The 11,094-nt window shown below is 44.8% G+C and overlaps 1 pseudogene; it reads right to left on the bottom strand.

Annotated features, from left to right (window-relative positions):
* Window positions 1-5,397: 5,397 nt before the first annotated feature.
* LOC110296885 (ZZ-type zinc finger-containing protein 3-like) lies at window positions 5,398-8,349 on the bottom strand (annotated as a pseudogene).
* Between the last annotated feature and the right edge of the window lie 2,745 nt (window positions 8,350-11,094).

Below are 11,094 nucleotides of genomic sequence, written 5' to 3'. Positions count from 1 at the left end.
AAAAGAGCATGTTCAACCTTGTATCAGAGGTTGGAGGAAGGGGAGGAGCCAGCCAGGAAACTCAGACAGCCAACAGCTGGGAGAGCATGTGGACTGCAGGGCCATGGTGATGGGTGGGGTGGGGGTGGGGTGGGGTAAGAGGTGAGGGATGGGGGTGGGCAACAGTGTGCGGAGAGGTGAGACTCTGCTTAGTAGGACAGCAGACAGGAAGAATGCACAGGCTCCTTTAGGCCACACAGGGAAGACATTAACCTTTTCAGATTCTTCCTGGAATTGGAGAAAAGGGCTTTCTGTTTTCAGACACGGAAGGAGAGTGCTTCTCATGTGAGTGCGTGTGTGAGTGTGTGAGTGACCTGTCCACACACCTTCACTTGCTCAGAAGCCAAAGGCTTTTTGTTTGGAAGTGAGTGTGTGTGTATGAGTGCACGTGTGAGTGTGTGAGTGACCTGTCCACACACCTTCACTTGCTCAGAAGCCAAAGGCTTTTTGTTTGGAAGTGAGTGTGTGTGTATGAGTGCACGTGTGAGTGTGTGAGTGACCTGTCCACACACCTTCACTTGCTCAGAAGCCAAAGGCTTTTTGTTTGGAAGTGAGTGTGTGTGTATGAGTGTGTGTGTGAGTGACCTGTCCACACACCTTCACTTGCTCAGAAGCCAAAGGCTTTTTGTTTGGAAGTGAGTGCGTGTGTGTGTGTGTGTGTGTGTGTGTATGAGTGTGTGTGTGAGTGTGTGAGTGACTTGTCCACACACCTTCACTTGCTCAGAAGCCAAAGGCTTTTTGTTTGGAAGTGAGTGTGTGTGTATGAGTGCACGTGTGAGTGTGTGAGTGACCTGTCCACACACCTTCACTTGCTCAGAAGCCAAAGGCTTTTTGTTTGGAAGTGAGTGTGTGTGTATGAGTGTGTGTGTGAGTGTGTGAGTGACTTGTCCACACACCTTCACTTGCTCAGAAGCCAAAGGCTTTTTGTTTGGAAGTGAGTGAGTGTGTATGAGTGAGTGTGTGAGTGTGTGAGTGACCTGTCCACACACCTTCACTTGCTCAGAAGCCAAAGGCTTTTTGTTTGGAAGTGAGTGCGTGTGTGTGTGTGTGTGTGTGTGTGTATGAGTGTGTGTGTGAGTGTGTGAGTGACTTGTCCACACACCTTCACTTGCTCAGAAGCCAAAGGCTTTTTGTTTGGAAGTGAGTGAGTGTGTATGAGTGAGTGTGTGAGTGTGTGAGTGACCTGTCCACACACCTTCACTTGCTCAGAAGCCAAAGGCTTTTTGTTTGGAAGTGCGTGTGTGTGTGCGTGTGTGAGTGTGCATGTGTGTGTGTGTATGAGTGTGTGCGTGTGTGTGTGTATGAGTGTGTGCGTGTGTGTGCGTGTGTGTGTGAGTGTGCGTGTGTGTGTGAGTGTGCATGTGTGTGTGTGAGTGTGTACGTGTGTGTGTGTATGAGTGTGCGTGTGCGTGTGCATGTACAGTGTGTGCTACAGAGGCTGACTTGGGTGAATGCCTTGATCCCATCAGCAAGCTCAGTGAAGCCCGTGACTCTGAGATGGTCCCTTAGGCAGAGGAGTCCTATAACATGTTTCTTAGATGCCAAGGAGCCACTTATGTATTTAGCAGCTGTTGAATGAGGAATTCGTGAAATTTGGTTTTAAAAACTGACTTTTTTTAAAATTTTTTTTTATTTTTATTTATTATATGTAAGTACACTGTAGCTGTCTTCAGACACTCCAGAAGAGGGCGCCAGATCTTGTTACAGATGGTTGTGAGCCACCATGTGGTTGCTGGGATTTGAACTCTGGACCTTCGGAAGAGCAGTCGGGTGCTCTTACCCACTGAGCCATCTCACCAGCCCCTGACTTTTTTTTTTTTTTAAGTGCTTGAATCGGCGGCCCTTTCTGTAAGCTGCTCTTGCGTTGGGGTGGGTCATTTTGAACTTTAAAAGAATAGAGAATTCAATAAGAGGTAATGGGAACTCTGAAGCTACTTTTAAGACAGCTTGGCTTAAACACCCTGTCCTGAAGGTGAACCCTTCATGAGTCTCTGCTCTAAAAATGTAAAGATCTGAGGAAATGATGGCAGGAGTTAGATGTATGTGGCTTTTTAAATTATTGTCACAGTCTTTTAAAAGGAGAAGGCAGAAGGTGAGAAACTGTGATATGTATTTTGTCCTTTTTGCTCTCTCTCTCTCTCTCTCTCTCTCTCTCTCTCTGTTTCTGTCTCTGTCTGTCTGTCTGTCTGTCTCTAGGTCAGAAAACAGAAAACAACTTGGGTGAGTCTGTACTCTCCTTTAACCATGTGAGTCCTGGGTATTGAAGACAGGTACTCCAGGTTTCTACCAGACCATAAACTTTTAAAGGAGCAAAGGTTGGGGAGAAGGCTCAGTAGGTACAGCGCTTGCTGCTTAAGCACACAAACCCCTTTATTCAATCCCCAGAACTAGCAGGTAAAAACTTGGCATGTACTTTAATCCCAACCCAGAGGAAGCAGAGGCAGGACGATTCCTGGTGCTCACTGGCCAACAAGCTTAGCCTAACAGGCAAGTCCCAGGCTATTAAATGACCCTGTCTCAAAATGACGCATGAGGCATGTAAGGAGCTATACCTTAGGCTGACCGCTGGCCTCTACATGCATACACTTACACACACGAATGTGCCACAGCTACATGCACACATATAACAAATTATTTTTAAAGAACTTTCTCAAGCTCTGACCCTTTGGGAGTTAGGCCACAGTTAGGCATTTTATACATTTATTCTTCTCTCCGGAATGGGCAGATTTCCACATACCACGGTTAGTGCTTTCTGATCTCAGCTCCTTGGGTCTTTTTATCAGCAATTCTGGAGCCCTGACTAGGACAATGCTGCCCCTGAGGGGCATTTGGGAAACCACCAGGTTGTCTGTTGGCACTTCTGATATTGCTCTAGATGTTGGAAGCTTTGCAATAAACAGAACAGTCCTGACTTGGATTGTCCACAATCCTCAGTAGCCTCTGTGTGTTACAAAGTATCTGGCATCCTCTTCCGGCCTCCATAGGCACCTGCACTTACATTTGCATTCATGCACACACAATAGTAAGTCTTTAAAAAACCCTAAGTCAGTATATTTTTAGAGAGAGAGAGAGAGAGAGAGAGACAGAGACAGAGACAGAGACAGACAGAGACAGAGAGAGAGAGAGAGAGGGTGTTCTGTAGTCCAGGCTGGCTTCAAACTCTTGACCTTCCTGCCTCATCTTCTCCAATGATGAGATTCTAGGTCTTTATCCACCAGGCCCAGTACCTAGGTTTTTTTTTTTTTTTTTTTTAATTTATTGATTTTTTTTTTTCAAATGAATTTCCCACCATGTACCTAAGTCTTTTTAACAAGTAGGCACTGGCAGGGCATGGTGGCACACATCTTTCATCCCAGCACTTAGGAAGCAGAAGTTGGTGGATCTCTGTGAAGTCTAGGCTAGTCTGGTCTGCATATCTAATTCCAGGGCTACAAAGTGAGAACCTGTCTCAGAAAAATCCCCAAATCACCACGACAAACCAAGTAAGCGTCAAGCTTTACTGTTATTTGGACACTGTAACTGTATGTAGACTTTTCCCGGAATATAACTACTGTGCAGGAAATCAGGAAAAGTTTATACTTTGTTGCATTCAAGATTTTGCCAGGAGTCTGGGAGATGATGGCTTGGCCAGTAAACTCCCTTGGTCCTGAGCCTGACAACTTGAGTTCAATCCCTGGGACCCAGAGGGTGGGAGGAGAAAACTCAGTCCCTACAAGTTGTAGCCTGACAATGTCTGCACTTGCACCATGGTGCACACATCCCCCATACATACACAATAAACAAATCATTTAAAAGGATTTTGTCAAGCATTGCTTACTGTGGTAGTATCCTCTCCATTACTGATGACAAGGTTGCCGGTGGGTGTCTGGGTAACTCGGCATGATATTCTTTTTCTTTTTCTTTTTTTTTAATGATATAAACAAACATATCCACATCGTTTATTTCTCACAGTTCTCCTGACAAATGAACATTATTCAAGAACATACTGTATGCACAGATAAGAAACATACAAAATGTTTTAAATGATGCACAACAAAATCCAGCAGTATAAAAAGAATTGTGAACTCTTGCTCACTGTGCAGACTACATTTAATCACTCGTTAAATAGTAATAAAAATACAATCTTTTATGGATCTTGTGCAGACTACAAAAGAGGGAAAATTATCACCATCTATATGATTTTTCTATTAGTTTTCTTTGACGAGCTGTACTGACAACTCCACACAGAGGCAGAAGGCTGTGTACTTTAGAGGGATTAATGGCGTGAGTCAGACCTTGCAGTTACTACCACTGGCACTTCTCAACATAGTCTGTACACATCACATGATCATCTCATATAACATGACATCAAAAATATATCAGCGAGACAACTTCATGACATTCACACCCCATGAGCTGGTTACAGAAGCAAAGCCACAGCTAGGTCTTGCTTTGCTCTTGGTAAGGACAGTTCACCATGATTAAAAGTTAGGTATCAAACCGTTAAGCAGCTCTAGTCTACCAGGCCATCAGTGACCACCAGACAGTGAGTTCTTTCAGAGTATACATCCTAGAAGCAAACACCAACACTGGTTAAAACTTCATCTATAAGTCTTGCACGCGTCCGACTTGACCAGCAAGAACGACGCTGCAACAGGATCCTTCTGCACACGTTTATTGGGAGAGCTTGATTATAGAGGCGAATAGACCCTGAGCCCAGAACTGGTGTTGCTTTATATAGGCCTAGGAGAGGTGTGTCTCACACCCGGATTGGTTGTGCTTGGTTGATGCTTACCACCTCATTTGCATGCCTACATCTGATTGGTTAATTTCTCTCTCATCTGATTGGTTAACTTCTCTCTCATCTGATTGGTTAACTTTGGTTAATTCTCAAAACCTCATCTTGGCAAAAAAAAACTTTACTGCCTATGTATGCGTGGTGGCCAGCAGAAGCCTGTGCCACTCTGCAACGGCACATGTGGCTTCCCACATATAAGTCTGTTTCTGCGCTGAAAACTATCTTCACAAAACTGAAAGCTACTAAACTGATTTAATATAAATACTTTGTCTTTCATTATCATATTTATGACCGAGGTCTTTAAAACCTTTGGAATTGACTCTGGCATTAATACGTGCTCTTGTTTCCACTTCACCCATTTAACATCACCACCTACAAGGCTTTAGGTTAGTGGTGAAAATCTCACCAGGGAACCTCTTGGCTCACCAGGAATGTTCAGCTGCTGATCTACAGCCACACAGTGCAGAGCTGTACTGGACGAGAACACTTGGGGAGCTCTCATGCTGTGAGTGTCCAAACCGTGCACACCATTAACCATGCTGCGTGTTGACGAAGACTAGTGCAGACGACACTTTCCCATGTCATCTGTTGGCTGGGAAATAGTTGGGGTCCAGATAACTATAACTGGTGCCCTGGGACACACAGTAATCTCTGTCTAAGAATGTCTCTGACTTATAAACAGGTTCTAACTGGTGGTCTTCCTTGTGAATATCTGTTTCATGTGGGCAATCTGAACAAAACTCACAGAAATCCAAAGACATTTCTGGAGGACAGTCCTGGCAGTGCCACTGGACTCCTTGGATAGGTTCCACACCACAGTTATCACACTTAAAGCCTACATGCTGCACAAACCCACTTTCTGCTTGCATTTGTTGAAGTTTCTGCTTTTTTAACTTTTTAAACTGTAATAGTTCTTTATATTCAGGTAAACTCCGATATATGATAGGAATGCTTTCTTCATCTGAGGCCTCCTCAGCAGCAGTGCTCATGTGGCTATGGAGACAGGACCGGTCATCATCTTCATCCATGTACACTGGTGGCTCATGTGAAGTCATGAAAGTGGAAGGTTTAAAGAGGTGTTTATTAAGGGGGTGCTGTCGCCTGCTTGTTGAGGACTTTCTGGAGTATATATATAAGTTAGGTGTTCTGCCTGGAACCGGCTTTTGTTAGCTTTATGAAATACTTCTGTACACGACTGGCAACCTGTCTGAGGACGATTATGGGAGCCTCTGGACCATCACTCAAAGGCAACATGGAGTATGAAAGGGATTCTCCATCCTTCTTAGGATCTAAAGGACTTTTTGGTCTAGCAGGCAACCCCACTTTATCAGAAATTAACTTAACGCTCCTAGTGTGTCTTTTGCAGTGTTTAAATTCTCTTTCAAAGCTCCCAAGGCTATTGGTGTACTGGTCCCACATGATCTCAGGTAACTGAACAACTCTCTGTGGGTATGGAAGCCCTATGTCAGCCTTCTTCTGAAGTTTCTCCACAAATCCAATAGGGTTTTTTAGTGCTTCTCTCTGGTGTTGGCCTAAGCTTTCCAGGTCTTGCACGGCTTGAAAGCACTGGGCCTCAAGTACAGCAATGGTCTGTAGCAGCCTCTGGTAATCTTTGTTGTGTTTCAGTGCCACATGATCTGATTCAAAGTAATAAACATCAGGGTCATCATCTTCCTCTTCGGCAGTGTGCTGACTGGCACTCTCTTTGGCAGATGGCAAATGTCCAATATTCACTCTGGCCTCTGAGGGTGGCTTACTTAGTCCTTCACTTCCATAGTTTTCAGAGTCACAACATAGAACCTTTCCATCTTGAGGAACTTTGGCAGGATCTGTTGGAGACTCACTCACATTATCACTAACGGTCGTGTTTGTTTCCTGGGGACTGAGATTAGTCTCCTCCAATTGTCCATTTTCTCTGTAAGGAGATGTGGTTTTAGTGGGACTACCTCTGGCCAGGGCCGCCCTCCGAGGTGAAGTTCTCAGGGTGTACCGAAGTTACTGAGGTTCTGATAAAGATGTCATCTGAGCTGAAACACAGTCTAGGATAGAGGACAGCTCTGGCTCTCCAGACTGGCATGCGTTCAGAACCCATGTCCATGAGGTTACTGCTATTCTCATTACACTGCTCTTTGGAGGCACTGCTATCTCCCACCACATCTACTTCTTCCTCAGAATCTCTTTTTTTTTTTTTTTTTTTTTTTAGATTTTTATTTATTTATTATATGTAAGTACACTGTAGCTGTCTTCAGACACTCCAGAAGAGGGCGCCAGATCTCGTTGCGGATGGTTGTGAGCCACCATGTGGTTGCTGGGATTTGAACTCTGGACCTTTGGAAGAGCAGTCGGGTGCTCTTACCCACTGAGCCATCTCACCAGCCCCCTCAGAATCTCTTAAGGATGACTAAATTTCAGAAACAGGGCCTGAAGCTGACTCAGCAGTCAGCTAATTTCGTCGTTCCACAGGTAGGCAGGCAGTTACTAGTTTGTGGTCCTCCAACTTGACTTGCACATCAGACTTTGTGCAAGGCACAAAATGGTCTATACAACTGTCCTCCTTCCTACTACCACAGAACACTGAGGTCTGGGTCTCCGAATCCCCATCTCCAGGTACTGCAGCACACAGGAACCAGGCGTATTTTGTTTAGTGTTCCCGTCAGGCTGACAGTCATCACAGTTTATAACAGCTGAGTCACTGTCATCAACACCATTGACAGTCAAATAGCCTGTCATTTCTTCTACTACTGCAGCATTTAGTGGCCCTTCCTCACCGACATTCACCTTTTTAACTTCCCTTTTCTCACAATCATCCAATATAAGACATCGACAAGCTCGTTTAGCCCCTTGAAAGTCTGCATCATGGTCCACTACTATCCTCCTGTGTTCTACTGGCTCCTTGTCTGGTTTTACAGGCGAATCTTCTTCTGAACTATTTGTGGCTTCAGCTCTAAGACAGCGTTTAATGTTCTTAAAGACTGGCGGTGCTGGCTCTGTCTGCCTTCTCTCACAACTCTCTAGGGTCTGCCTTCCAGGTCATCCTTTTCCGAAGAAGAAAGTCTTCTTTTCCTAGGGCTTACCCATGAGTCTCCAGCGCTCTGCTGTTTTACATCAGAGGTTCTTCCATTATTGGTTCCTTTCTGAGTTGGCCCAGGCTCTGCTCTCTTCTTTGGTGATCTTGATTGTACTTGAGAATGAGAAGAGATTTCTTCTGGGTGAGCAATGCTACGATTCCTTAAAGTTCTACCACAAAAAGATTCATCCAAGCCGTTTAACCCCACTGTTGATCTTGTAACACAAGTAGATCGGGAAGCAGCCATACTATGGCAAGACCCTACCATACAGTCATCATGATCCACTCATGGGGAAACCTGTACAACCAAAGATCTATCATTGTGGAAATATTATTTCTTTTCTTTATATTCTGAAGGAGATGGAGCTATGATCTACAATTGAGTTTCAGCTTCAGGCTTTCAGACTCTCAGCTTCAGCCTCGGAGAATACTAGAACCTCTTAAACGCCTCTCTTTTGAAGTGTTTCCACTAGTACTTAATTTCCAAGCATCTGCATTTCAATGTCATCACTGTTAATGTCCATGTTACACTGAGACTTCAGGAATTATTTATACAGATGTACTAGCACAACTTGTTATCTCTCGCGTGGGGCGGGCCGCTCCGGGAGGCGCCGCCCGCGTGGCTGCTGTTGGCCGCTGCACTGGCTCCAGCGCCCTCCGCCGCAGGAAGCTCCACAGCGGCGCCGCGGCGCTTCCCGATATTCTTTTTCTTTTGTCAGTCCTTTATAATGGTCACATCCCTGTCAGGTTATCCTCTAACTCCTTTAAATTTTTTTTTTTTTTGTCTTTTTGAGGTAGAGTCTTGCTGTGTCACCCAAGCTGGCTCATGATCCTTCGTCACTGCAAGAGGGCGCTCCTCTCCCTAAAGCACATTTACTTCTTAGCAGAAGAATAGGAAGATCTTTTCTTATACACTTGGTCTCCAATTCCACAAGTGGCCATCACAGGATACAGTAAAAATGAAGATTTGGGTTTGACAGAGCCCAGAACACTGGGATTAAATGATTCTCTTAGCACCCAGGGCTCACAAGGGCACAAAAGTCCAAGCAAGTGGTTGGAAGGTACACCCAAAGGGGTGCTTGAGGACATGCAAGTGTGTCTACTTTGAGTCTCCTGACTGGTTTAGGTCACCTCCTGCATGGAACCCAGACTTCATGTATGTTGGATAAGAACCCTATCCCTAGCTGTACCCCCAAAGTATTATTATTGTTATAGTTTATTCTGGTTCAGGGATTAAAAAGTCAGGGGTTAGAGTAGAAAAGGATTTCTTGGAGAAAGAAGTTGCTCATGATTGGCCAAGGGGGGGATGGGTCACTGGGAACAGTCACCCAGGCAGAACAAATCAGCCTCCATTCTCCTGGACACAGTTCCCAGCAGTCTCAGGCCAGTAAGAAGGGCCTTCAAGGTAAGGCTGTCTCAGGATCTGTGGAAGGAGAGGCTGCCAGTGATTCTGATCTCTGCCACATTTAGGGCTTGACCATTTCCTCACGAATACAAGGAAAAAGAAAGAAAGAAAGAAAGAAAGAAAGAAAGAAAGAAAGAAAGAAAGAAAGAAAGAAAGAGAGAGAGAAAGAAAGAAAGAAAGAAAAGAATGTGGGAGAGAGAAAAAATTAGTTTTCCTCTTAAACGTCAGAAAAAGAGAAACGGAGATAACTTGGCAGCAGTCAGCAGACACTGGATCCGAGTGAGACAGACATCGAAGCACTGTCACCAGAAAACGTCTGTTTGCCCCATCAGACCAGTTATAGCCTCTTTTAAAAATAGGAGTTTGCTTTTACAAAATACCACAATGAAGTGGGATTTTGTGTTATAAACTTTTGTTTTACTACGTTGGCTTAATATTCTCTCACTCATCTTAAATATCAAAGCCTGTTTCTGTGGTGCTCACAGTTCCTACCTAAAATTGTAACTTTATAAACTTTGAAGTGGATCAGCTCCGGGGAAAACCTGCTAGCGCTCCAGAAAGCCTTTAAACGGTATCGCCAGTATTCTCGGCCACCTAGCGGTAAAAATCTGAACTGCAAACCTTGTGCCTGTCTTGGGACGCTTACGCTAAACCTTGGTTGAGGAGCTGGCCAGCAAATTCCAGCCTCCTAGCCACAGTGGCCATGTGTGGTCGACTGTGGCTCCGTCATTCCTCGGGGGGGGGGGGTGTTTGAGAGACCCAGAGAATCTCGACTACTTATGACTGCTTTTGTGGCTGGAATGAACATAGCTCATTCCTTTAGAGTCGTGTGTGCCAGAAAAATAGTGTGCTCTCTATAAAACTAGGTTCAGGATGTTTTCCAGTTTGAGAATAGATAGATGTATATGAATCCTTCTGTTCTTCCTCCTCCTTCTCCTCCTCCTCCCCCGCCTTTCCTGTCATACCCCTTTTCTTTCTCTTTCTCTCTTTCTTTTTCTTTTTCTTTTTCTTTTTCTGTCTGTCTGTCTGTCTGATAAATATTCCGAAGAAGCAGTTTAAGGATATGATGTGGCTTCATCACAACAGCTAGCAGGAACGTGAGGCTGACTTTGCCTGTCTCAGGATCTCTCTCTCTCTCATTTGTTTTGTTTTGTTTTTGTTTTTGACCAGAACCCCACCCCAGCCTGTGGGATGTTCACCTACATTAACAGGATTAATTTTAGCTATTTTTTTTTCTGTTTCTCAGTTAATCCTCTCTGGAAACCCTCTTACAAACAAATTCATTGATGCCCTAACAGCCTTTGCATTTAATTGAGCTGACCTAAAACTTGCCCAGGATAGAACTGAGGAAACAAAGCACTGAAAAGCTCTGTTACCACCAGAAATCTTACACAGATGAACAGAAACCATAAGAATCATGCAAGGAGAGCCCAACCAAATGCTTCAGACGATGTAAATCCCCATTTGCAGCTCTGGCCAAGTGGTACTGTGATGGTCTAGATATTCCTCTCTGGTCATGAACAAACTTGGCTGTGGACATTGGCAAGCTCTCCCAGCCTCAGTTTCTCTACTCGTAAAACTGGATAGTATCCGGAGTGCAGTGAAATGAACTAACTACTGTGGGTGAGAGCGCGGTTTTGGAGCGGAGGTGAGGTGGCGTTGTTTCCTTGGTTCCTCTGTTTGGAGGCACTTGATACCTCTGGAGCATGCGTCCACAACACCACCTGGGTGCATGAGCTCAGCCTTGAGTCACAGGACAGATCAACTCTGTGTGATTCACCTTCCTGGGGCTCCTTAGTCATCTAC

Source organism: Mus caroli, unplaced genomic scaffold, assembly GCF_978045245.1.
Source record: "Mus caroli unplaced genomic scaffold, Mus_caroli_1 scaffold_7, whole genome shotgun sequence".
Taxonomy (NCBI): Eukaryota; Metazoa; Chordata; class Mammalia; order Rodentia; family Muridae; genus Mus; species Mus caroli.
Note: the sequence above shows the minus strand (reverse complement) of the source record. Positions and strands in the feature narration are given on the sequence as shown.